Genomic DNA, 26,599 nt, shown 5'->3' on the forward strand with positions numbered 1-26,599 from the left:
GACACTAGTTTTGTGACCCTAGGTAAGTTTCTTCATCTGTGAAATGTAATAACAACAGGACCTACCTCACAGGGTTATTATGAGGAACAAATGAGATAGCATTTGTAAAGCCTGTAGCCTAGTGCCTGGTTCATTTTGTTGTTGTTCAGTCATTTTTTTCAGTCATATCTGACTCTTTTTGACCTCATCTAGGGTTTTCTTGGCAAAAATGTGAGAGTGGTTTGCCATTTCCTTCTACAACTCATTTTACTGATCACAAATTGAGGCAAATGTGTTAAGTAATTTGCCTGGGGTCACAGCTAGTAAATGTTTCACACCAGATTTGAACTAGGAAGATAAGTTTTCCTGATTCAGACTCTGGACTCTATCTACTATGCCATCTAGTTTCCCTTGCCTGGAACATAGTAAGAGCTAAATAAATGGTCATTCTCCTTCCCCCCCCCACTTTTTTCCCTTTCCCCTCCCAAATTTGAGATGTGTGTCATTTGCACTTTATCTTATAATCCTCAGGTCTTCACTATGTAAATAACATTTTAGACTGATCTTTCTAGATCATTCTTTCTTAGAAGAAAAATAAAATCTAAAACCAGAAGAATCATGATCCAGAATCTAAGAACTAATAAAGTTTTGGTTAAGGAGAGAGTTCATGTTTCATATAACTGAACTATAAGTAGAATGATTCCAGTCTTTTCAAGAAATCAATTGGTGCTTTGCAATCACAAAGGTATTTTTTTCAAAGTACTGATTCAGTATTCTATATTTGGCCCAACTGAATCACTCACTATCCTAATCTGAAAATTAGAAAGAGAAAAAAGAGACCAAGAAGAAAAAAGGGGGTGAGGTCAAGGTTAAATTAAAGTATAGTAGAAGAGAATTTCAGGATGCTTGTTCTTTCTAATTGATCTTACATTGTTTCCATATGTTACATACTTTTACTAGAAACCTAGCATTTGTCCAGAATCTCCTATTCATAATTTTGGGGGTCTTCTTAGGAAGTGATCAAGAGTCACCAATGCTTTTGCTATTATGTTTAGTAGTAACAGTAATATTTAAAACTTATACTTAGGAGGAAAAAGCACCTTCACCTCACATTATCACATTCTATCTTTTCAACAATCCTGTGAGGTTAGTGGTATATATATATGTATATGTATATATTCCTATGCCCATATTTTGGATGAGAAAACTGAGGCTTCATTAAAATTTTTCAGTCAAAATATCGGATTACAGAAGCATATATGATTGATCTTGATGCTATTTATAATCACTATTTTATACAGAAAGATCAAGAAGCTATTAATTTTGTCATCATTCCTCACTGATCTTTGTTATAATGTATAAATGTATTATGTATGTATAATATATATGTATGTATATGTATATAATACATAAAACAAACCCCATTTATTTTCCCCTATCTTTAGTTTTAGGAGGAAAACTAAAGCTCACTTTACCTTTTTAAGCTTCTAGTAACTTCTGTAATACCTGAAAAGAAAATGAAATTGTCCAAAGTAGAACATCATACAAATTGAGAAACGCACATTTTCTTCTCCTTTTTAACCTGCTTCTAAACTGTATTTTCTTCTTTTTTTTCCTCATCACTTTATTGCCATATCACAATGCTTTTGCTCAGTTTTGCTGCTTCTACTCATATATTTTTGTAGAATTGGAAAATAACCTTTACATTTTTTTTCAGTTGCTATCTGGCTAAGCAGTATTTAGGTTACATATACATTTTTCATTTTCCTACCTAAATATACATATTTGCCTTTTCAGACTAGCTCTTCTGCATGCTGCTGCTACAGTCTAAGGAGAAGGAATGCATAAAGAAGGGCAGCTGTGTCTTCTCTCATAGAGTTCATTTCATCCGAATACGGGCTGCTCTGTTATTTGATACTTTCATATGCATATAAAAATTGCAGAGGTATTACATTAACCTCTTACAAATGTCTTCTCTATCCAAAAACTTTTTTTCTTTGGAAAATTTGTCTTTTCTCTCTTAGATGGGAATAAAAATGCTGTTGCTAATATTTGCTCTACCCAACCTTCAAAATTCCCTTAAAATGCCTCATGCTTCATTGTAAGAATTTTTTTTCCCAAAAAAGCTTTCTTGGTTTTCTTACCTTTTGTTGCTTTCTTGACCTTGAAATTTTTAGAATCAGAAATTCCAGATGATACTAATTGATCTCACAAAATGTTTATACTTTCCATACTGCATTTTAGTTTGTCATCAAATATTTTCTTCAAGTCATTATTATTATTATTATTATTATTATTATTATTATTATTATTATTATTATTATATCTCTTAGGCACTTAGAAGATTCTTCTGGTATTGTTATTTAGAAACAGATTGTAATCCCCATGAGGACAGAACTCAGTCTTATATAATTTTCTATCTTCTAGATGTGCTAGCATAGAATAATTTGTTTAGTGTTTGATGGACCAAAGAATGAATGAATGTGAAAGGATTATCTATTCCTTTCAGTCTATTTATCTCTTCACTTTGCCCACCCATTATCTGACTTATATATTTCTTTTCTAATTAGGGGAAAAGGAACATACTTTTATTAAGTGTCTATTATATGCCAAATGCTAAAGCAAATAATCTTCTCATTTTACTCTCACAACAGCCCTGGAATGGAGGTGCTATTATTTTCCATATTTTACAGTTGAGGGAACTGAGGAACAGAGAAGTTAAGTGACTTGCCCTGGGCCACAGAGTTAATAAATTACTGATGCTCTATTTAAACTCAAGTTTTCCAGACCCCAGCCTAACACTCTATCCACTGTACCACCCTAGCTGAAAAAAGGGAATTTTCCAGTTCTTTTTGGATAGTACAATTTATTTTATTCTTCTACTTTATGCTGCTTTTCTCTCTCTCTGCCATCCTCCCCATAATTTTTTATACATAGGACACCAGGATTAAAGGTTTATATATGTGTTGTGTGTGTGGATATACACACATCATACATAATATTTTATATATATATATATATATATACATATATATATATATTTATTCTCATAATCTGTGTGGGTCTGTGATCTCATTTCTGTATAGATTCCTTCTATGGTAGATTACATTTTACCCATGCTTTATAATCATGTTCCATTTTCTACCTTAAATCTATCCAAGAGGGCCATCTAGGTAGGTCAGTGGACACAGCATTGGGCCAGAATTAGTAAGACCTGAGTTCAAATATGGCTTCAGATGCTTACTAGTTGTGTGACCCTGGGCAAGTCACTTCATTGTTTGCCTCTGTTTCTTCAAGTATATAACAGGAATAATAATAGCACTTGATTCCCAGAGTTGTTGTAAAGATCAAATGAGAATAATAATTATACAGCACTGTTTATGGAATGTAATAAGAGCAATATAAATGTTACCTATCATTATTATTAAGAGCCTCTATAGATTTCCTTGGAGTCCTTTACATTTTGTGTATCAATGCAACTGAAGCTATTCTCCTGTTATCCCATGTTCTCTCTACATGAAGACCTGCTTCCTTTTCTGGCCACTTCTAGACTGAATGGTATTTTTGCCCAATTTGTCATAGCAGGTGACATGCTTCAGTATATTTATACTCACAACATATCTTTCCATGGCCTCTGATATTACTTGCAATTTTAATTCTACATAAAACCCCTTCCATAACACTGGAATCACCCTTTCCTTGTATAAGTATCCCTGTTTTATGTGTCATATTACATTAATAGAGAATCATTGATAACATTATCTGTCAAGAGAATATTGTATGACCTTAAGATGTACTTGGGATGAACAATATTGAAGGTTATTCTTTAAGAATGTGTTTTGTCAGGGAGGCTAGGTGATGCAGTGAGTAAAGCACCAACCCTGGAGTCAGGAGGACCTGGGTTCAGATCCGGCCTCAGACACTTAACACACACACACACACACACACACACAAACTAGTCATGTAACCTTGGGCAAGTTACTTAACCCCAATTGCCCTTCAAAAGGAAAAAAAAAAGAATGTGTTTTATCAGGGCGGTTAGGTGGTGCAGTGAATAGAGCACTGGTCCTGGAGTCAGGAGGACCTGAGTTCTAATCTGGCCTCAGCCACTTGATACACTTACTAGTCATGTGACTTTGGGCAAGTCACTTAACCCCAATTGCCCTTCAAAAAAAAAGAAAAAAAAGAATGTGTTTTATCCTGATGTGTGTTTCTTGTATTTAACAAATAAACGCAGTGAGATCTTATGTTTTATTATTTCAGTCAACTATACAACTGTAAAAATATAGTCTGCCAGAGAGAATTATGCAAAAACATGCCTTTTACCTTGTTTTCTTTAAATATACTTTCAAAGCATGTATAGATAATATTCACAAAGATTTTTTTTTAAAGCAATTGGGGTCAAATAACTTGCCCAAGGTTACACGGCCAGTTCTTTTTTGTGTGGGCGATCCTGGGTCCTCCGGACTCCAGGCTGGTGTTCTTACTCACTGTGCCACCTAGCCAGCCCTACAAAGATTTTATATAGACAAGAACATGAGCAAATAGGTCAGTAGTTACTAATATCTTTTTGGTTGTTTTTTTTCTTAATAATTAATACCATCATTATTTTTCCAATTTTTTTTAGAATCTTCCACTCTTTAAAATCCATTGATAATTGATTCCTAAAGACCTTTAAAGTTTCATAGATAACTAAATATGGTTGTAACATTCAACATTTATCACATTCTGTTGCTTCTGTAACAAACATAAAAGTATAGTAGAGCCTTGCTTTATGAATTTAATTGGTTCTGAGATTCTGTTCATCATGTGATTTGTTCATATTGCAAAGCAAATTTTCCCACAGGAAATAAAGTCGGATGATTGGTTCCACATCCCCAAAAATATTCATATAAAAATAAATATTTATAATTTTAAGTAAGCTTTTGTCCCTAATATACCTGAAATACAATAGCAATGATTAGTACACAATATAAACTGAAAATTTAAAAAAAAATTAACCTGCACTTTACATTTGAGAAGAGGCATGGCTGGCATGAGGGAGACAAGAGGAAGGAGGAAGAAGAAGGTTTATTGCTTGGGAGGAGAATATCCTTCCATGAAAACATCGGGGATTTCAACATCTGGAGTATTCTCTCTTATGCTTCTTTCACTTATGCTAACTTTCATTAGTAAACTAACACTACTGCCTTCACTTATGGTCAATGCGTAATGAGGCTGATTAGGCGGTATACCGACCTGAGGGTCCTTTGTTTGACATATGAAAGTAAAAAAATACCAAAAAAAAAAACATTGCCCTAGGTGAGTGTCATCCCTTTGCGAGTCATTCAAGTCCAAACTTGATGTTTATGCTGCTAATTTTTGTTCATCCTGCAAGTCAAATTTTGTGAAAAAATTTTCCTCATCCAGCAAAGCATATGTAAACCAGGTTGCTCATAAACTGAGGTTCTACTCTATTTAGTTTGGTCAGTGGGAGTTGTCCACCTATGCATTTTTCCCTTGACTAGCCAGGATTTAGCACTGAAAGTTCACTCATTTTATTCACTGGGATTCTACTAATAAGGACCTCTCCCGCAAGCATGATATTAATGCTGTCAATAGATTGGAAGGGCAGCATCTGAAGCTACTTGGAATTGGGTGGTGCTTTAGATACCAAGAAGAAACCAAGTTTTATAATGGCCCAGCAAAGCCACTCAACCAAAACTTCATGACCATTATAATACCTGGACTTGAAACCTAGTGGATTCCAAGCTTAGTGTACTGAATGTGTGAAAGAATTTAGGATTACCAGAAATCCCAGGCTGAGACACAGGTGAGCCTATCATATAATACCACATAAGCGGTATCGTTTCAATACCACCTGCTCTTTTAATTACTTTGCAAGAGGTTGCTAGCATTTCAAATATGTATTTTGAGCATCTTTTAGACGTTGATGAAGCTTTACAAGGGCTTCAGAAAAGCTCATGGAACTTAAAGGTTAGTCCACAAATTTATTCTGACTTCAGCCAGACAAATAATGGCTGATGATCCAAGACATTCCTTTAGGCTATAGCGATTTCCTTCCTTTAGTTGAGTCTGGAGATTTTTCCCAAGTTCATCTTGGAGCTATGTCCTGTTCTTCATAAAGCACATCAGGTGCTAAATATTTAAAGTCTAGATATACTTCTGCTTCGACTAGCTATGAGAACTGACTGCTGTGGAAACATTGGTACATCTTTCTATTTTACTTGTGTTTTTTGTTCTTCATGTATAAATGCCATTGGAGTGGTGTGTCTCAGTGGGATCTGATTCAAAGTTCTTTGAAAACTTATTTTCTTCTTCACTGCTTTTTTTGGGGGCTGGGTAGGTGAATGTTTTTGTTTTTTTTAGATGATGTTGCTTGACTTTTTCTCTAAATTGCTTTTACTCTTGGCTTTCATTTGTGTACCTATTTGTGTGTTTGTATGTGTATGTATACACATACACATAAACATGCATATTCATGAGTGTGTGACCATGTGTGAATGAACAACTTAAACCTTTGAAGTTTCTGAGGACTTTGTAGATGTTTTGGAACTTTGTAGAACTTTGGAAATGCTAACTATATTTTCCATGTTCATTGTGATTGTTTTGAATAATTAATTATATGCATCACACCTGAAACCAATATCCAATACAATATCCACTATGACTAAATCTTTAAAAGAAATCTCCCTCCCAAAAGGGATAAATCCAATGTTAAATTCTTTAAAATAAAAAAATAACAATGTAAATAACAAAAGGAAATCAAGTATTAGAATCTTTCTCTTCCACATACCTAAATGGGCACTTCTCCTATACTTCACATAGAAAAGAACAGAACAGAATCCTGGCAAAAACTATAGAGAAAGAAGAGAAGATCCTTTACCACATGTTTATACGGTGTGAGGAAACCATCAACTGGCTTCTCATACCCTTATTGTCTTCTGCTAATTTCTTTAGGAAAGTCTGGAAACTTCTTGGCTTAACTTCATGGTCACCAATAATCTTCTGGGACTGCCCCCTATCAACTTGCTTTAATTATAGCTCACAGCTTGCCTCTTAGTCTTTTGTCTCCTTTGTGGAAGCCTTTAGCAGCCTTATGCTAGTTCTGCATTCTCTATTCACTGCCACTTAGGACTCCTCAGACACTGAACTTGGTTACATCTATTTCTGCTCCATCCAGTGGTTTTAACAATGTCACTTATATTTCAATCCTCCTTCCATGCAATATCCTTTATCTTTTTTATCTTCCTTTGTTTTTTCAAATCTATGTCCCATGCCAGCATCCCTTTTCTAAGCAGTTGACCCATAGGAAGTGCTAGCCAGTAAATAGAAGCATCTTTACTTTACCAATGTGAGCCCTTTATATTGTTGTGGGAAGTTGCTGTAAAGATCAGAGGAGAGGCATTCCCTTAGACATAGAGATCAATACTGAGATATGCACATATAGCTAGAGTGCTCAGGCGCTCTCTGTCTCCCCATATATGTGCATATGTTTGTGATCTGTATATCTAGCTATATATGTGTAAAGGCACCTATGTATACAGCTATGTGTGTATTTATATATACACATATGTATATATATATATATATATATAAAATCTGTGTGAATAACTATATATATATATATATATCACCATTTCTTTTTTTTTTAAGCAATCGGGGTTAAGTAGCTTGCTCAAGGTTACATGGCCAGGTGTTTCTGGGTGGGTGCTAAGTGTCTGAGCCCCGGATTCAATGTCCAGGTCATCCTGACACTGGAGCCGGTGCTCTTACTAGCTGTGCTACCTGGTCACCCCTCACCATATATTTCTAATGCTATATAAAACAATGCCTCTAACTTTATATACGTCCATGTATATATGTGGTATATATGTGTGCATGTGCATGTATGTCTGTACTTTGTACTTTGTAGATTAATACTTGTCTGTCAACCAACCTGGAGAAATAATTCATTTTATAACTTTTATCAAAGTGATAGGCCTTTATAATTGGTTCTACAAATAAAGAGCACATTTACTATTTTTTCAAAATATTTCATTGGTAAACCAGTTTACCATTTGAAAACTTCAGATGAATAACTTGTTTCAAAAATCTGTTTATAACAGCTTGGTTTCTATCCTATGTTCTCCTTGCAATTACCATATGTTTATCTAATATCTTTCTTAATTGCCATATCAGCTTACCAAATAGAATACTCTGGTATGATTAGTCTAGTATGAATAGATGCTACAACAGCTAACATACCCCCCAACTGGGAGCTTTAAATGAATCATGTCTTCTTCTCTTCTTTTTTTATTTTGGAAGCATATTTCATATTATTTTATTCTGAAGATTTGAATCACCATGTTCCTCTGTCATCCCAAGTAAATTCATTACTAGTATTTTCTCAGCAAAGACACTACCTCTATAAATTATATTCTTAACTCCAATCTTTCTATAAGCTACTCACTCATTTACACTCTTCTTGCAATAATAATTTCTCAACATCCAGTTATTTTTTTTCCTAATTGGCTCATCTTTTCCACTTGTGTAGAAAAAAAATAAAGATGCAGCTTATTTCTATGCAGCAAAGATTCGAGAATCTTGCTTTAGTTTTTGTTATATTGCTTTCATTGAGACAGATTACAAACCCTCTACAACTCTGTAGATGACACGATGAAAAATATTGTCACCTGACAGTAAGCTTTGTGATGACTCTTTCTAAATGTACATTGTTCTCAGGCATCAGATTTTTCATCTGTGGCTCTCTGAAGCTTTACCGTTTTGGTTCTGGAGAGGAATATGATATGAAAGGATTGGAAAGGTAGGAAGAAAGGGTCGTTTATGAAAGACTTTTATGTTTGAGAGGTAATAAGGAGTCTCTGAAGTTGGTGATATAGTAACACTAGCACTTAGGAAGATCAGTTTGATGGTTGAAGTGTGAATAAGAAGGAGTAGACAAAGAATTAAGGCATGGGGGAGGCTAGGTGGTGCAGTGAATAGAGCACCAGCCCTGGAGTCAGGAGGACTCAAGTTCAAATCCAGTCTCAGATACTTAACACAAAAAAAACTAGCCGTGTGACCTTGGGCAAATAATTTAACCCCAATTGCCTACCCTCCCCCCTCCAAAAAGCAAAAAAAGAAAAAAAAAACGAATTAAGGCATGGTGACCAATCCGCAGGCTATGCAATAATGTATGTATGAGGTATTAAGGCCCTGTACCAGAATGCTTTCAGTGTTAGAGCATAGAAGGAGATGTATACAAGAGATGCTACAAAATAGAAACGACAAGATTAGACAGTTGATTGGATATGGGGGAAGGGGGATGTGAGAGAGAGTAGGGAGCTAAGAATGGCACCACAAAATTCACCCAGGAGGCCTGGTTGAAATTGAAGAGGGTACCTTCAGTAGTAATAGGGAAATTAGGAAGACAAAAGAGTTTGGATGGAAAGGTAAGGAGTTCAATCTGGGGCAGGTCGAGTTTAAGATGTCTATGAAACATTTGGGTCAAGATGCCCTGAAAGTAGTTGGAGATTCTAGACTGGAAGTCAGGAGAGAGGTTAGGGCTGGACAAATAAATCAGAAAATCATCTGTGTAAGGATTATAATTGAAACCACAGGAGCTGATGGAGATCCCCAAGCAAAATCGTATGGAGGGAGTAGATAACAGAACGCGCAATGGAGTCTTTTCAATGAAGAGATAATTAGTAACTTTGGAAGGACCAATTTCAGTTGGATGAGGAGGTCAGAAGCTGGACTGCAAATAGTTTAGAAGAGAGTGAGAGGAAAGGAAGTGGAAATACCAGTTATTTTAGAAGGGTTTCTCAAGAAGTTGGCCAGGAAAAGGAGAAGTATTGGAATAATAGCTAGTGGGAATAGATAAATAAAGTGAGGGCTTTTGAAGGACGAGGGAGGCATGAACATATTTGTAGGCATAAAGGAAGCAGCTAGTAAATAGGGAACTATTGAATATTAAAGAGTATTATTCATAATTAATAGAGTAATATTAATAATTTTATTACATTAAAAGGGGATAATTTGCTGAAGAAAAAAGGGATATAATGAGATTACTTGTACATGTAGAAGCCTTTTTAAGGAGAAGGGCTACCTCTTTAAATAATATAGGGATGAAGGAGGAGACAGTTGGAGAAGGTAGCTGAATGCTAGTTAAAAGGACAGAAGAGAGAGCTCTCAGTAAATAGCTTCCATTATTGTTTAGTGAAATATGAGGCAAAGTTCTCAGTTGTAAACACTTCTATGGTTACTAGCATAGTGAGTCAGTTAGGGAGGTGCCAAAGGATTGCCTTGCCATTGTCAGGGCCCAGTTGAAAGTATGTATCATAAATTTGGAATGCACCTAATCAGCTTGGTTTAATAATTTTCTCAAGTTTTATTTAATAGCTTTTGAGTGGGAATAAAGACAGCGGATGTCAGGAGTAAACCAAGGCTTGGATTTGTCAGGGTAAAAAATTGAGTAGGATAAAGGGACAAGGAACCTGAGAAAAGAGGACAGTGTGGAGCTGAACTAGTTTGCCAGAAAATCAAAGCAGAAAAGGGAAGAGAGTGTAGCTACTATAGGGGCGATGGCCTGGGAAAGAACTGAGGGTAGAGGGATTGGAGGTCGAGATGAGGATGAAGAACAAGATTTTGCACTAGAAGACAGAGGGAGTTGTGGGATAATAATATATTTTCCAGAAGACAAAGGAAATTCAGAGTTCATGAACATAAATGTACAACACTTATTTGCATTCCTTATTTTTCCCTTTCCTCATTTATTGCTGAACATAATGCTGATGATTCTTTAGTTTAAAAACTTTAAATGGGCTATTGGGCAGCATTTACATTTTTTAAAGGAAGGACACAGTCCAGTCTTAGAACAGAAAAGGACCTTGAGAGATCCTTCAGTTCTTTTTCATTTTTGTGATCGTAGTTCATCTTTAATACTTCCTTCTAGACTCCAACTATCATGTTTCTGGACTATAGCAGTTTTATGTAATGCTTGCACATCGAAACGGCAGCTTCGGGATTATTTTACTTCTCTCCATATCTTCATTTATTTTTATAGAACATGATTTCATGACGAGAAGGGCTCGTTTAGTTGGGACGCTTTCATCTTTTCACCTTGTGTCTGACCTGCAGATGTTATTTATTTTTTGATTCTTTTTCCTCAATCCATTTTCTCTTTTGTTACTCCATCTTCCTCTAGAAATGCCACTTGTAATTTAATCCCCTTCAGAAGCTTTGGAAATTTCACTACATGACAAGAAATTTTTGGTCATCCAACTGTGGTTTCCCCCTTAAGCTTTGTCTTTACGACAACAACATTAACCAAAATGTGCCATAGAATAAAATTATAAATGTTGCTAACTCTTAATACCTAAAATAATTCTTCATTTATTTGACCCTTGTTTCCAAAGGCTATTTTTGTGGCAATATGTTTGGGTTCATTTTTTTTTCACCAAAAAGCTTATTAATTTATAGAATCTTAGAAATAGAAAGAACTTTAGAGGTCATCTAGACCAATTTATATCTGGAAAAGAAACCCTTCTACAACCCTCCTGGCCAGTGATCATATATCCTCTGCCTAAAATGGGAAAAATGATGGGTTGACGGCTAACTCCCTAGGCAGGCCATTTCACTTTTGGATGGCTCTAAGTTTTAGGAATTTTTCATTATACTGAGCCCGTATCTGCCTCTCAGCACCTTAGTCTCTGATCCTTATCCAGCCTAGCAGGACAAGTAGGACAAATCTATTTCCTCTTAAACATGGAAGTTCTTCAAACTCTTGAGGGTAGCTATCATGTTGCCCACAAAGCCTCAACTCTCCTCCAGGCTAAATAGTTCTCACAACTATAAGCCCCATCTTTAGTCCTCTCATAATCTTGATTACCTTCCTGTGGACATCCCAATTTATCACTAGCCTTCCCAAAATATGGCGCCAAGAGCTAGATAAAATACTTCAGATGCAACGCCATCCTATATTCTGTACAATATTACTTTGTTGTTGTTGTTTAAAGCAGCTTAACAGCGGAAAGAGAAGCAGAAGAAAGCAATGCACACAATTTGGAATCAGAGAACCTAAGTTAAAACCTGCTTCTCTTACTTACCACAGTACCTGACACAAAGAAGGTACTTAATAGATGTCTATTGACTGTCGACTTAAACTCTGGACCTCATTTTTTCAGTTGTGATTGAAGGAATTAGATTAGATGTTCTCTAAGTTCTCTTGAAGTTCGGAATCTATGTTTCTACATTAGATATTTCTTGTCTATGATGTGTCCCTCATCCAAATGGAGCTTATAGTACACTAAAATAGATCTTCTCCAAACACTATTGTGTAAACATTGCACCTACATCCCGCACATGTAGAGTTGAATTAAAAAAGTAAAACTGTAAGACTTTACATTTATTCCATTAACTTTCTATCTGATGATATTTGGATTGCCATTCTAGCCATTTTGGATCCTAATGAATGTCCAGGATCGTTCTTCCTAAAATAAACTTTGTGTCATACAAATTTGATAAGCATGGCAAAATCATTGCCAAAAATGTTGATCAGAACAGAACAAAGAATAGATCAATGATTAAGTCTACTGGAGACAATAGACAATTTTCTATTAATTATGACTTTTTGAACCTTGTTATTCAAGCAATTCCAGACTGACCCAGTAAGCTATCATATAGCTCAAGGCCCTTCATTTCCTAAAGGTTAACATCAGTCAATTACACAATAAACATTTATTAAAAGCTATTTTGTGTCACGTCCTGTAAATGATGTTGGGGTGCAAAGACCAAAAATGAAATAACTTTCGCCTTCAAGGAGATTACATTATAATGGGAGAGACAGCACATAATGTAAGTGTAGATTTCTGCATTCTCAAACAGAAACAACCTGGGGAAGATGAATCTTAGAGGACTAGAAAAACCATCATGTATAAGATAATGCATGAAAGGAATCTTAAAGGAAACTAGGGACTCCAAAAGGCAGAGCTGAGGAAGCAATTCATTCTGGGCCTGGGATTCAGCAATTGCAAAACACAGAGATGGAAGATGGACTATTATGTGTGCGGAATAGTAAGAAGACTTAGTCTGGTGAACTGTCAATATATATGGATGGTGGTATGTTTAATAAGGCGAGAAAAGTAGGAAGGGGGCAGGTTCTGAAGAACTTTAAATGTCACAGAGATGAAAAATGGTACAGTACCTTCTCCAAAGGAGAAACAAATACATATATGTGTGTGTGTATGTATACATAGGTATGTATGTATATACAAATATAAATAAGTAAATGAATGCAAAACAATGTAAGAGGAAATAATAGCCTAAATAAAATAGGAAAATGTATATTTTTCATGCTACTTTTTTATTTTGGGGGAGAAGGGAAAGGAAATGGAATTTGGTCCTGGTGATCTCACATGTGACAACTCTCCATTGATTAAGATTGGCAACTCATTAACCTTCAGTAGAAAGTTTCCCACTAGAGTTGCCTATTTGTTCATAAAACTAATTGTTAGAGGTTGGACTTGAACCCATGTCTTTCTGACTTTACAATTACTTATCTTTCTACCTACTACAGCATGTTGCCTCTCAGACGTTAATCTAATCACTCTAAAGTTTTTATTTCTTTTATTTTTCAGTTGTGCAAGACTCTTTGTGACTGCATTTAGGGTTTTCTTGGCAAAGATACTGAGTGATATGCCATTTGCTTCTCTCACTCAGGTGAAGAAACTAAGGCAAAGAGAGTAAAGTGAATTGCCCACGGTCACACAGCTAGTAAATGTCAGAAGCCAGATTTAAACTCAAGAAGATGAGTCTTCCTGATTCTAGGCCTAGTCCTGTATCCACTGCACCACCTAGATGCCCATAAAATACACTCAAAAATTCAGATTTATTACCAGAGGCATGCATATGCACACATGTACACACATAAATATACACAATATATCTATATACATATATGTTTGTATTATACATACAAATCTATTTATATGGTATATATGTACATACAAACATATATTGTACATGTGGGCATACACAAACTTGTACGTGTGTATACTTTTATATATGTATACTTACAATGGCTATCATATACATACAAATAAATGTATATATGCATGTATATCTAGATCTATATGGCAGCCATCACAAGTACAGTTTTTAAGGACTGCACCAAACAGGAATCCTTGAAAAGCATCATCTTCTAGTTTATTCAACACTGCAACAATGCAGCCTCAGCATCACATTCCAGATCGGTGAGCTGAAGAAGGAAAAGAGATGAGACATCATTTTGTGTCTTTCCATATATACTCACCTGTTCTCAAGAGGACTGGAACTTCCATCTGTGCTTCAACAATGTCTTACATGAAGACCTGTAGGTATCAAGGGAAGATATTTAAAAAAATTGACATTTTAGCAAAAAAGAGCAAGAATACAGCTAAAAATAGTGAGATCTGCATCTGCATTACACATTACTGTGTCAAAGTGCCAAGTAAACCAAAATTACTTTAAGTGTTTGATACTCTGCAGCTGACATCTTTATGAAATGTTCTGGCATTAAGCTCTGCTATTTAAATGTTGGTGAAAGAAAAGAACTATAAGATAAAAAAAATCAGGGACCTTTTTGCAATGATGGTGGAAATCATTTTTGCAAAGAGTGCACTAATGAAGGAGGGTGGGAAAAAGTAAAATGAACAAATGAATTAAGCAGCAAAAGAAAATGGCATAATAATTAGAACAGAGAAAATCTTACTATAAAACAAAATTATGGAAGAAAAAATGTTAGAGTGGTACTCAGGGTTTGAGAACCTCAACCAACTTAGTATTTATTCTTTTCTCAGTCAAGGACACATTTGGAAGATTGATTGTTATTTTTCATTTCCACTTTACTTCCTGACAAAAGACATTGCACATATTTATCTTTCTCCTTTTCTTCCTTTTATTTATTATAGAAACATTAAGTAATCCCATTCCTGTTTAAGCTCTCACAATCACCTTCCCTAGTTTCACCCATATATCATCTATGATCACCTTCATGTTTGCCCAGTAATGATCCAGATTAAATTATCTTCTTTATTTCTCTTTTCCTTAATTTCTATGATTACTGAATATTTTCTGTTCCTATCTTTTCCTTTCATTTTGACTTGGTGATAATTTATTTGCCATGATAGTCAGTCTCAGCATTCAATTATATCTTTGCATATCAGGATTTTTCTTAACAGAACTGATTAGAAAACATTGTTAAAGAGATAATCTTGTATTGCAAATACTCTGGCTGCAAATTTGCTTGGAAAGTAACAACCGGCTGACCTCTGATTTTAGGACATCCTGAATCCTGAATAGATTTTAAGGAATCTGTATTTTATTTTTTTCCTAATTACATGTTAAAAAATTTTAACACATTTTTAAAGTGTTGAGTTCTGAATTCAATCCTTCCTTCCCTCCTTGTGACCTGAGATAATAAGGAATCAGATATAGCTTATACATGTGCGATCATGTAAAACATTTCCATATTAGTCACTTTATACAAGAAGACTAGAATACAAGAAAAACAAAGAAAAAGAAAATTAAAAATAAATAGCGTGCTTCAATCTGTATGCAAACAATATCAGCTTCTTCTCTGGAGGCAAATAGTATACTTCATCATTAGCCCTTTGGTATTGTTTTGGATCATTGTATTGCTGAGAATATCTAACAAACAATGTTGCTGTTACTGTGTACTATTTTCTCCTGGTTCTGCTCACTTCACTTTGCATTTATTCATGTAAATCTTCCAGATTTTTCTGAAATCATCCTGCTTATCATTTTTCAAAGCATAACAATATTCCATTGCAATCATATACCACATCTTGTTTAGCCATTCCCTTCAATTTCAATTCTTAGCCACTACAAAAAGAGTTGCTATAAATATTTTTTTATATTTAAATTCTCTCCCCTTCTCTTTTTTATGCCTTTGGAGTATAGACCTAGTGGTGATATTGCTGGATCAAAGGGTATGCACAATTTTATAGCCCTTTGGACATGGTTCCATATTACTCTCCAGAATAGTTGGATCAATTCACAACTCCACGAACAGAACAAGAAATGTCTTTTTATATGACTTTTGAATAAGGTATTCTGAACAGATGCCATTTAAAGGCATTAAAATTCATTAAAATTAGCTTTTATATATAAATATATATGCATGTAAACATATGATATGTTAAAATATATGGTCAATTTTCAACATTCATAAGTGTGGTTTTTTACAATTTCAAGCATTTACATGCTTTTATTAGTCACCTCATTTTCATTTTTGCATTGGCAGCCAAACACATTCATAACTATTCATAGTAGAGGAAAAAAATGAAAGATAGAAGGGGAACAAGTTCGTGGAGTGGCTGGTACTTCACTGGTCTTATTCACCCTAATGTTGTAAAGAACTCCCTGTGTATTCATTGCATATTTTCATTGTTTGACTTTAAATCTCCTGTTTTGTTTTGCAATTATGTGCCCTGAGGCATAGTGCAAGTCCTTGGGACTCCAAGGTATTGTCAAGACCTGGCCAATCTTTGTGTCTTCTGACAGTATTGGTGGTTAATTATACCAGCAGCCTCTTTCTTGGTTTGTATAGGTTAGCCAAGTAGTTTAGTATTCAGTTCAATGCCCTCATACCACCATCTGACACAGTGGAAGATAAGATTCAGGTTAAAAAATATTTTCATTTTAAGAATTTCATTAGCTGTACAGTGTTGATGTTAATATAGATTTCATATGTTAGGAAAAGTAAAGATGGTATGAAATAAATGGGATTTTGTTTGTTTTTTGGTTATTTTTTAGATGCTAGAACAAAAGGTCACAGATTTCTAGAGAATTACTAGTCAGGAAAAAATTTTTATATTATGAATTTTACTTTGTGAATTCTATTTCATGGTTACTGTGTTAGGAAAAGTACATATCAGAATACATGTTTTGCTTTAAAGAACTATATGCAGAAAATTATACTTTCAGTAATCACTAGTGAAAGATTATAGTTTTTGGTGGTTGTGGGACCCTAACCCCATATTTCCCTTAGCTTCAATATATCAACATTCTTATTTTTTTACTTTCATGCCATTTTCTGGAAATATTACCAAGGAATAGCTACACACACACACACACACACACACACACACACTCTCATAGACACACAAACACACATATGCACTTTTTAGAATTTTAGATGTAAGTAATCAGTTTTTGTATTATTTATAACAAAACAAATATGGGAGATTGTTGGAATCTATTTACAAGTAACAACCTTTCTTTTAAATGTTTTTAAAGGATTAAAAAGAGAACTATCACTCAAAAAAAAAATAAAACATTCCTATTTAGTATTACCAAGATTTTCCCATTTTCTTACATCATCAATGCCTTTATCACTACTGAGTATTTATTTAAAAACATTTATATTCATGCAATTTCTCCAAGACTTGTTCTAAGTGTATTGTATATTTAAATAGAAAGAAAATATTATATATTTAATCTACGCTACCCTACAGCACAGATTATATACTAAAATATTACATGTCAAAGTACCTAGTTATATATTAAAAGTCACTACCTAAGTAGTCCAAGAATAGAAATAATTGCAGGTTATTAAAGTTACACAAAAAATCTCTCCTTTTTATCCTTTTTATTTTCTTTTAATTGCTCTGGATGGTGAAAGGGTTGAACATAACACATTGAAAACCACAGTAATTGTAATTAGGTTGATTCCAGTGGCTAAAAGACATTATTTCATAGCACTTTCAATTTTCTTAGAAGTTAGCTAATGTATTTAGCTGAAGAAGTTAATACTGCTTGATGTATCTGAGCAAGTTTCAGGTATTCATGTACCTTCCCCACTTCAACCCCATGTTAAATTTTATTTCATGCACGTAGGAAGTTGAGTGAGAAAAAATTATATAAGAATAAATCAGCTCATTATTTGCATTCGTTCTATTATACTGACCACATGAACTTACTGGTATGATGAAACGCTAGACTGATAGGTCTAGATAATCTTATTATCCTATGTCAAGTCTAATCACAACTTTGAAATAAAATACAAGCAGCAAAGAATAATTATGGTGTTATTATAACTATTTCCCCACTCTAGAAATACAGGAGGTATATCATGTACATGTTTAAGTCATGGTATTCTTCAAAATGGTGACCACCCATGTTATAGGGAGATGAATGATCCCAGAAATTCCCTTCTCCTCCCAGCTCTTGCAGCTTGTGTTTTTTCTCTCCCCATTTTGCCCAGAACATTGTCCAGGGTGAGATCTCAAATGACAGGATTTATTGCCAAGAAGAGAAGAAAAGATATGCATTGTCTTTGTTCATTCCTTCCCACCACTGCATAGACTTCCCCTATCTCCCAAGAGGTTATGCTCTTATCAGCCCTGTGTCTACTGTTGCCTTCTTCAAGACTCCCTGCAATTCCCAGCTCCCTATCCTAAAACACTCTACTCTGATCTCTGCCTTAAATGAACCTATATCTTAGAGCATAGAACCTGTTCCAGTCACTTAAGGCTGGTAGAGTCTCAGAACCTACTTTAGAGTAGGTAAAAGTGCAATTTCACCTACCCTTACAAGGGATGAGGAAAATGGATTGCCTGTGGCGAAGACACATTGGAATGCATTTTTCCTGTCAAAGCATTCCTGTATATTGGTTGGACCCTATATTATTTTAATTATGTGCTACATATTACTTTGAATAGGTACTTCAGTTATATAATGGATTAAATAGGCTTTTGAAAGTTCACCTGGGAAACCAAACACCATGTACGATATTGTTTCATTGAGAAAATATAGTTTAAATTCCAGGTGACGGCCCGCCTAGTCACAAGTTGGAGACCGTCCAAAATATGTTAAGTTTGAAAGTGTAGTATAATTGATGTTTATCCCTTGGTGTAAAAACAAGTCCTCCAAAACTGTGATTGTTAGGTCTTCTCATTGCCACCATTTATATTGTTCCTTTCAGGAGAGTCACGTTAAACAAAACTTTATGGAAACAATTGTAAAATTTGATTTTACTTTCTTATGTCAGAATCTTAGAAGGGATTTTTAATGAAGTGTCTTGATTTAAAATGAACACTCCTTAAAGGTATTTTCTTCTCTCAGTAGTTGGAAACAAAGTTATAAGAGAATGGCAATTAAATTATATCACTAAATCAGTCTTTTGGAAAGTGTAAATTACTTCAGACTCGTTTATTGCAAATTGTATAAAAGGCTAGAAAAGACGAGGAAAGAGAACCAAAATTAAATCTCTCATTGCTGACAATTTGTTCCTTCTTACCCCGAAAAAGTTCAGTTCTTCTGCTGGTGTAGATAAATGTCTCTTGTAACCATTCTCTGACATTAGATGGGGTACATTTCATTTGATACTGGACATGAGTGACTTGGGGATTAAACTCCCATGAAGACTAAAGCTACCTAAGGTTTGACTCTGCCTATTAGCCTCCAGTCATGCACAAAGCAGGGTTAATTGCAGTGTGCCCAAGACAAGAGGAAACATGTGCTGAACTGGAAATAACCCTCATGTTTCTCTGGGCTCTCGCTTCAGGAATCCCTGGAAGAAATGTGTGGTTGGAATGTCAGATAGAGAAAATCTATATGAATTGAAGTCAGTTCAGTTGGGTATTTGCAGCAACTATCGGTGGGGGGTGGGAGGGGAAGCTTTTACAGGAGCAGAAAATATTTTTTCTCAAAGACACATTGGTATATTTTAAGGCTGATCAGATTCTGTTGCTGAAAGTAAAATTTTCACCTTTCTATATAGTGTTGCAAGAAGAAAAACAAAAAGGTGATTTGATAACCTTTAAAAAAGAATATTTAACCCCAAGCAGTGTAAAGTGAAGATGATCTTTAAACCCAGTTTCTATTAATATTTAATCTACATTTTGAAAAATGACTTGAATACAGGTAGAGTTTTCAGAATTATTCTCAGGTCCCCAAACTCTCCAGTCCATTTATTTTTCTCCCCATTTTAATCTATATGCTTGAGACAAAGAGCATATAATGTAACCAATGAACCAGATTTTAGTCAGAAAATAGATAACTGTTAGATAATGTTTCTAAAACTTTCTTTAGGGTGGTCTGATTTCATGTCTCTATTAATATTTAAATAGTGATCTAATAGTAACACCCATTCTTGGGACCAAGTCTGGCCACTTATTTTCCACAAAGATTCCCATCTGCTCAGGATGCAGGCACTTAATCCAAACTACATTCAGCCAGGCCTCTAAATGGGAGGGATTAGGGTCACATTTTTCAGCTCATTAGACCCTAAAATTGATGCCTCTGGGAAAAATTGTTTAAGGCTTAGGTTTTGACTCATGGCCAGGGTCCTCCCAAAAGAGCAGAAAGATACTCAATGTACATACAATATGAATCAAGTATTGGATAAGTATTTATTTTACACAAACACACACATAAGATACTAAACACAAATCATCATTAAGCATATAGTGACAGGAAGACAAAGTAGGATTAAATAATTTGTACCTACAGTTGTACATCACCTGAACGTTGATACTTAAAAGCTCATTCAGAATATAATTGAGGCTTGTCAAGTAAACATTGTTATATTTCACCTCTTCTCTTCATTTTCCCGTTAAAATCTACATTTACAGGCCAACAAGGCCAGGCCTAGGGCTTCCCTTCTTACTGATAGTCATCTTCTCTTGTGCAAAATATTTCACTAGCACATTCAAACTCATATGATTTCCTCCAAACCTTACACTTCCATCTTGAAATCAATCTTTGATCACCTCTTCAAGAAGGGAAGGACAAAACAGAAATGGCGGACAAATGGCCAGGTCCATACAATACCAGTTGAGAACACCTGCTTTCTCTGCCACATGGAAGAAATTTCCATGATATCCATGATAGAAGGAAAGAGGAATGGCAACCTGAAAAATTCAGAGGAAGAGCATGAACTGGAAGCTTTTACTCCCTTTTACCTGACACAGAATCCTGCTTTTGCTTCATGATACCAAGAAGTCAGATCTTTCCAGTATTACATCGTATATGGCCAGACATAGTCAGGAGTTTGTCATTACCAAAATGCCACAGCACTGAGCTGGAATACACTGTTGACTAGAAATAAGCAGAGCAACTTTCTCATGCCTTGTTCATCTCATAGTTAGAATGAAAAATTTCATGGATTTTGTTTACAAGAGAGAGTGAAGAAAAGATTCAAGGAGTATATCATAAAAAGACATCTAGAAATTGAATTGTATTTATTTCATAGACTCATAAATTTAGATCTGGAAGGGATCTTAGAGGTTATCTATTTCAGCCTCTTTATTTTAAAGATGGAGAGACCAAGCTATAAACCTTGATCTAACCATGTCACCCACCACCCTCCACCACCATTCAGTAAACTTCAGTGATAAAATCCTCTGGTGTTCAAAGCTCTTGATATTTCCTCCCTACATTTTCCAGTTTTCTTAAACCGTACTGCCCCAAAAGTCCTTGCTGCCACTATCCCCATGTACTCTGTGATCTGACGACACTGATTATGCCATTCCTAACAAAAGACACTCCCATCTCAAGGCTGAGAATTTTCACTGAGAGACCCCATAATTGGAATATTTTTCTTTCTCATCTTTACCTCCTGGTTTCCCTGGCTTCACTGAATCCTCGTTAAAATCCCATCTTCTACTGGAAGCCCTTCATGATCTTAATTCTTGTGCCTTCCCTTTGATTTTCTTGTTGGTATCTTGTTTGTACATGGTTGCTTGAGTTTTGTCTCCAACATTAGACTGTGGGGTATCCTTGATAGGGACTGTTGGCCTTCCTGCATAGCACAATGCCTAGAAGATAATAGCTGCTTTAAAATGTCTATTGACTGACTAACAGATATCAAGGAGCAGAGTTTGGATTTGAACCCAGGTCCTAAGACCCTAGATCCACTCTTCTTCCCACTGCACCATGCTGTTTTCAGACTTTTATCTTGTTGGCAGCTGGTAGGACCTTAAGAATATTTGTTAGAATGCATAAGGATAACAAAGTCCTGGCTTCTTTCTTACCTGCAGAGTAATTCTCCATAAATTCAGATACTCTGGTTATTATTAGACATCTCCACAACAAAAATCATATCTCATACTTTAGTGGTCAGATTTTATACAATTTCATATCCCAATATGGTGACCAGAAGAGTTATCTATTTATTCATCCATCTATTTGGTTTTGTATTTATTTTACAAATTCCATTGTTCTTCCCAATTTCTGTAGAGTAAATGGTTATGTGATCCTGTGATATGCACAATCATTTAATTGCTTAAACTTCTCAATGGATGGCCTTTCCAGAATGGTTTATCATTAAGAATAAGAAGATCTAAGATTTTAGGCCTTTTCTAGAAATCTAATTCAGTCCGTGCCTGGACAATAATCCCTACTTTAACACATCTGACAAATGATCATTGAGCTTTTGGTTAAAAACTTCTAAACTACCTCCAAGGCAGTCCATTCAGTTTTAGTATAGCACTAATTGTTAAGAAATACACCCCTCTCCCCCCCATTTTAAGCATAAGTCTTTTTCTTTTCAGCCTCCACCCTTCTGTTCCAGTTCAGCCTCATTGAGCCAAACGGAAGAGGACCACCAGTTCTTTTCTGTAGATAACAAAGTAACCTTCTAAGTATTTGAATTAAGCTTACATATCCCCCCCCATTCTTCTTTTCTTTGAGCTGAATATCTCTAGTCCCCTCAACCAGTCCTCATTTGGCATGAACTTAATATTGAATAATTCTGGTTACTTTCCTCTGAATCCTCTCCAACTTGTTAAAACCCTTCATAGAATGCTATAGTCAGAACTGAATATAATGCTGTAAATGTGGCTCAATCAGGCATAATATAAGACTATCACCTCCTTATTAGGAGGGGGTACCCTGGCCCAGAGGTTTTTTTTTTTACATTCTTTAAAAATATAATTCTAAAGCCCCCAAAACATTTTGTTGTTAATTTACTATTTATTGGTTGATTTACATAAGTTATTTAAGAACACTAAATAACTCCCCCGCCCTTAAAGGAAAAAATATATCTTCAGCCTCAAAGTAGTTAAATTTAATGTGTAGTACATGATGAAAAGAAAACAAAAAGAAATGGATTGTTTAAGAATGGTAAAAATATTCAGTGAGCTGACAAGTCCTCAAGATAAAGCAAAATTCAAATCTTTTCAATCATGTTCTGAAAACCTAATGTGTTGACTTGCTTGTTGAGTCTTGGCCAGTCTAATTTTTTCAGCTTTGTTGATCGACTTCTCTGTACCTCTTTTCTTTTCACAGTGCTGATTAAGTTTAGCCTGCTTATCTACTAAAATCTTCTGCCAGTATCTCTTCATGGTCACCAGAGAGGATCTCAAATTTCCAATTATATTTCTATTTAATTTCTGCATGTGCTTTGATTACTGCTTGAGCATTCTCTGGAGTCTTAAATCTAACATGGCACTCCGTATCTCCTTCTACCACATCCACATAAACAACTTCAGATATCACTGCCAAGATTTCCCGGAGGTGTTTCCTGCTAGGCAAGGGCTGGGTGCTAACGATCTTCACAATCATTCCACTTACAGACTGGGGTGCCGTTGTGTTAACCTTCTCTGGGGGCTGACAGTCTTCACTGTTTGCATGGCCATTTTTTATTCCAGGGTCTGTGTCCATTTGTCCTAAATTCTCAGATTTTATTTGGGAGATATATATATATATATGTGTGTGTGTGTGTGTGTATATATATATACATATATATATATATATATATATATATTTTTTTTTTTTTTAAAGAAACCATGCTGGCTTTCTGTAGAGCCAAATACTCTTTTTTCAATGCCATCCATTCGCTCTTGGATAATACTCTCAATGGTATGACCTCCTCTCCCATTTTGTGTCTTTCTTCATGCTTCTCCTTATGCTTTCTCTTTGACTTTAAAAAGGATCCATCTTTCATATCAACTGCATCTTTCTCCTCTTCAGTAGAAAATTCTAGGTCTTTACAATCCTTTGGCATTTCAACTTTGGGATGCTCTTCTTCAGCGCTTTCTTCCTTCAGAGAGCTTTTCTTGACTTTTGAACTTGGTATCAATGTATCCACATCTCCAAAACTATTTCTCTTCCTCTTCCCTCCTCTGGTTTCCTAAGGTAAATCTAATACCTCAGATCGTTCCTTTTTTTTTTCTTTTTCCTTCTTACAAGGTGGCCTTTGGATATCTGAACTACCCACTTCTGAGCCCTCTGATGTTGTCTTCTGCCTTTGAAGTTTGTTTAAATGCTCTAAATGCTCATCAGGGGTGTCTGTATATGTTTCTTTCACCTCCACTGCTGCCTGAACACCCTCCTTTTTTATTCGTGATTTCTTTTTCTTTTTTTTTTTCTTTTTCTTTTCCTCAGCAGCTCTATAGATGCTGGTATTAAGGACAGGTATAGGTTTATTTTTCACTGTCTTTGGAAACATTCCAGGTGTTCTTGGTGCCACTTCTAGAGGGTTATTTAAAAACTCAATAGCTTTGTCAGCTTGTTCTTTTGTTTCAAATTCTACAAATGCAAATCCTTTTGGGTCTCCAGTAGACTTGTAATGAGGGATGCTGATATAAACAACATTCCCACATTTTTCAAATACTCTTTCAATCCAACTATGATTGAAATTTTTGGGAAGCAATTCCACATATACAGTCTGGTCATCCACATCTTTTGGCTTCTCACCCAGTGGTTGGCGCCTCCTTACTCTTGTACCTTCCAAATCCAACTCTACAACTGATGAGCTTTTCAAAGCTCTGGCTATTAGCTTTCCATCAGTTGTCAACTTCTTCATTTTGTTAAATGATACAAGAAGTGATATATCAACATATCCATCTTGAGACTTCTTTATTTGCTCTCAAAGAAATCTATCCTTGTGAAGATTGGCCATCCCCAAACCAGAAATCCACTTGCTTAGCAATATCTGAAAGCACCTGTTTCCCTCTTGACTGCTTCTTTTTTTCTCTCTCTTTTTTCTGTTCGGTGCTTTCCTCTTCCATTGATTTATCTTGATTGCCAGTTTCTGTTTCCATTATCACTTCAGTACCCCAGGCAATGGGTCCAGACCTCAGCGCATTTCCAAAAGGGTCTCCTCCTCCCTGCTCTTTCCAGTTGCTGGGGCCCTGATCTTAAAGATCCAGCACTTTGACCTTCAAAAGCCATAAAAAATAGAAGGTAGTGTCAGTCAGTCAACTAGCATCTATTAATTACCTACTGTGTACAAGGCACAGTGCTAAGGATATTTTTTTTAAAGGGCTTTGCAAGCCAGGCCCATAACCCCACCCAAATCTCAGCTGGGAATGTGGGGTCTAGACGTGATATAGATATCCAATGCAAGAACTAAACCTGGAGAGAAGAATAAGTGAAAGAAAATGGCAGCCTGTATCAAAAAGCATTGTAACTACAGAGTTGCCTCAAAAGAAGGAGGAGATAGCTCTCTAATAAATACAAACAGGGACTCAAAGGGGAAAAAATGAACTTCCCATAAAGACTATTTGGATACCAAAGTTAAAAGAAGCAAGATATTAAAAAAGAATATATATGTATATGTATGTACACATGCATATGCACACACATTCCTACATGTACACATGCATGCATTTGTACATACACACTTACATGCATGGGGGAAAGAATTAGGATGAAAATAAAGGTCTATAAGAATACACAAATAATGGACTCCAATAAAAATAGAATAGAATAGATTAAATAAATCATTGATTCCATGAGATAGCAAGAAATATGAGAACAAAAAAGACTGAAACAGAAGAAAAGGTAAGATATCTGATATAAAAAATGACTGACCTGGAAAACAGATAAAAATAGACAATTTAATGATAATTAAACTTCATGAAAATAATAATTTAGAAATAAATCCCAGAAACTATATTTCAAGAAAACATAGGTGAAGCTACTCACATCTATTATAATCAAAGTATAAATTAAAGAAAAAATTATTTGAATACTTCCAGAAAGAAACTTCAAAAGAAAAGGCCTAGGAATGTCATGACCAAAATCCAGATCTCCCTCATCAAAGAAAACATGTAACCATCCAGATAGAAACAGTTTTGGTATCAAGCAACCTCAGTAGGGAACACACAGGCCCTGAAAGATTCTACTCTAAATGAGAGATCTTGGAATATAATAAGGATGAAGGTAGAAAAATGGAATTTTATGTGATTTTGCATTTTGATACGAGATTTTATGCATTTTAATGAAAAAAAATTGTAAGTGTGAGCCTTGAAAAACAAATCCCAGGGTCCAAAGAAAACTAGAAAGGTAAATTTATTTTTATATGATGATGAAATACTAGCTTTTTAATAGGAGAAAAGACACAGTTAACCTTTCTGAGTTTTAAAGATCATTTAGAGAGTTAAACGAGAATATCAAAGTCTTAATTTTACAAAATAGCTGAACCTTGTCCAATTCATATCAGTGTCATAGAATTCAATATTTTTTTGTTGATAAAATACTATTTAGAGAAGCCAGTAATTCTATATACATTCATATTAGTTAAAAAAATCTGTCATTTTAACTATTTAAAATTTATTTAAGAATCTAAGTAATATATTAATAACTGCTCTGAAAAAGATGCTCTGAATGAAATGTAGTCTAGTTACAC

General features: G+C 35.1%; 1 protein-coding gene and 1 pseudogene across 3 annotated transcripts in view; one reads left to right on the forward strand and one right to left on the reverse strand.

Moving 5' to 3' along the window:
- Window positions 1-26,599, forward strand: part of NLGN4X (neuroligin 4 X-linked) — a 482,117-nt gene that overhangs the window by 388,005 nt on the left and 67,513 nt on the right. The gene's annotated exons all lie outside the window — the stretch shown is intronic.
- On the reverse strand, window positions 23,027-26,249 carry LOC138149670 (la-related protein 7-like; annotated as a pseudogene).

The sequence above is a fragment of the Petaurus breviceps genome, unplaced genomic scaffold (genome assembly GCF_028583685.1).
Source record: "Petaurus breviceps papuanus isolate PSGF00001 unplaced genomic scaffold, PetGlider_PUasm1.0 90849, whole genome shotgun sequence".
Taxonomy (NCBI): Eukaryota; Metazoa; Chordata; class Mammalia; order Diprotodontia; family Petauridae; genus Petaurus; species Petaurus breviceps.